This window comes from Loxodonta africana, unplaced genomic scaffold (genome assembly GCF_030014295.1).
Source record: "Loxodonta africana isolate mLoxAfr1 unplaced genomic scaffold, mLoxAfr1.hap2 scaffold_51, whole genome shotgun sequence".
Lineage (NCBI taxonomy): Eukaryota > Metazoa > Chordata > Mammalia > Proboscidea > Elephantidae > Loxodonta > Loxodonta africana.
This window is the reverse complement of record NW_026975229.1, coordinates 1299494-1301963: the sequence shown is the minus strand read 5'-3', so window position 1 is coordinate 1301963 and position 2470 is coordinate 1299494.

Sequence of the window (2470 nt, the reverse complement as noted above, 5' to 3'; positions counted from 1 at the left end):
CTGTACCCATAGGTACCTCAGAAGGAACGACTGGAGACTGTAACCAGAGGTACCTCGCAAAACGGCCTGGTGAGTGTACCCAGAGGTACCTCGGAAACTAGTCCTGATGACAGTACCAACAGGTACTTCGGAAGGAAGGCCTGGAGACTGTACCCAGACGTACCTCGGAAGAAAGGCCTGGTGACTGTAGTCAGAGGTACCTCGGAAGGAAGGCCTGGTGACTGTACCCAGAGGTACCTGGGAAGAAATGCCTGATGACACTACCCAGAGGTACCTCGGAAAGAAGCCCTGCTGACTGTACCCAGAGGTACCTGGAAAGGAAGGCCTGGTGACTGTCCTCAGAGGTACCTCAGAAGAAATACCTCGTGACTGTACCCAGACGTACCTGAGAAGGAAGGCCTGGTGACTGTACCCAGGGGTACCTCGGAACGAAGGCCTGGTGACTGTACCTAGAGGTAACTCCGAAAGAGGCGTGGTGACTGTACCCAGGGTATCTCCCAAGGAAAGCCAGGTGACTGCAGCCAGAGGTACCTCGGAAGAAAGGCCTGCTGACTGTTCCGAGAAGTACCTGAGAAGAAAGGCCTGATGACTCTACCCAGACGTACCCCTTCAGAAAGGCCGGGTGACTCTACTCAGAGGTACCTCAGAAGGAAGGCCTGGTGACTGTACCTAGAGATAACTCGGAAGAAAGGAGTGGTGACTGTACCCAGGGTAACTCCCAAGGAAAGCCTGGTGACTGTAACCAGAGGTACCTCGGAAGGAAGGCCTGCTGACTGTAGCCAGAGTTACCTCCGAAGGAAGGCCTGGTGACTGTACCCAGAGGTAACTCGGAAGAAATGCCTGGTGACTCTAAACAGAGGTACCTCGGGAGGAATCCCTGGTGACTGTACCCAGAGGTACCTCAGAAGGAAGGCCTGGTGATTGTTCCTAGAGATACCTCCGAAAGGAAGGCCTGGTGACTGTACACAGAATTACCTCGGAAGAAAGGCCTGGTGACTGTACCCAGAGCTAACTCAGAAGAAAGACCTCGTGACTGTACCCAGAGGTACCTCAGAAGGAAGGCCTGGTGATTGTACCTAGAGGTACCTCGGAAGGAAGGCCTGGTGACTGTACCCAGAGGGACCTCAGAAATAAGCCCGGGTGCTGTACCCAGAGGTACCTCAGAAGGAAGGCCGTTGACTGTACCCAGAGGGACCTCGGAGGAAAGGTCTGCTGACTGTACCCAGAGGGTACTGAGAAAGAAGGCAGAGTGACTGTACCCAGAGGGACCTCAGAAGGAAGGCCTTTGACTGTACCCAGAGGCACCCCTGAAGGAACGCCTGGTGATTGTACCCATAGGTACCTCAGAAGGAACGACTGGAGACTGTAACCAGAGGTACCTCGTAAGAACGGCCTGGTGAGTGTACCCAGAGGTACCTCGGAAACTAGTCCTGATGACTGTACCCACAGGTACTTCGGAAGGAAGGCCTGGAGACTGTACCCAGACGTACCTCGGAAGAAAGGCCTGGTGACTGTAGTCAGAGGTACCTCGGAAGGAAGGCCTGGTGACTGTACCCAGGGGTACCTGGGAAGGGAGGCCTGGAGACTGTACACAGAAGCACCTCGGATGAAATGCCTGGTGACTGTACCCAGTGGTACCTCGGAAGGAAGGCCTAGTGACTGTACCCAGAGCTAACTCAGAAGGAACGCCTGGTGATTGTACCCAGAGGTACTTCGGAAGGAAAGCCTGGTGGCTTAACTCAGAAGTGCCTCGGAAGGAAGGTCTGGTGACCGTAACCAGAGGTACCTCGAAAGAAATGCTTGGTGACGGTACTTAGAAGTTCCTGGGAAGGAAGGCCTGGTGACAGTACTCGGAGGTACCGCAGAAGGAAGGCCTGGTGACTGTACCCAGGGGTATCTCAGAAGGAAGGCCTGGTGACTGTACCCAGAGGTAACTCGTAAGGAAGGCCTGGTGACTGTACCCAGAGGTACCTGAGAAGGAATGCCTGGTGACTGTACTCAGAGGTACCGCGGAAAAAAGGCCTAGTGAGTGTACCCAGAGGTACCTCGGAAGGATGGCCTGGTGACTATACCCAGAGGTACCTCCGAAGGAAGGACTGGTGACTGTACCCAGAGGTATCTCGGAGGGAGGGCATAGTGACTTTACCCAGAGGTACCTCGGAAGGAAGGTCCAGAGACTGTACCCAAAGGTACCTCGGAAGAAAGGCCCCGTGACTGTACACAGAGGCACCACGGAAGGAAGGCCTGATGACTGTACCCAGAGGTACCTCGGAAGGAAGGCCTGGTCACTGTACCCAGAGCTAACTCTGAAGGAATGCCTGGTGACTGTACCCAGAGGTACCTCGTGAGAAAGGCCTGGTGACTGTACCCAGAGGTACCTCAGAAGAAAGGCCTAGAGACTGTTCCCAGTGGGACCTCAGAAAGAAGGCCGTGTGACTGTACCCAGAGATACCTCTGAAGGAAGGCCTGT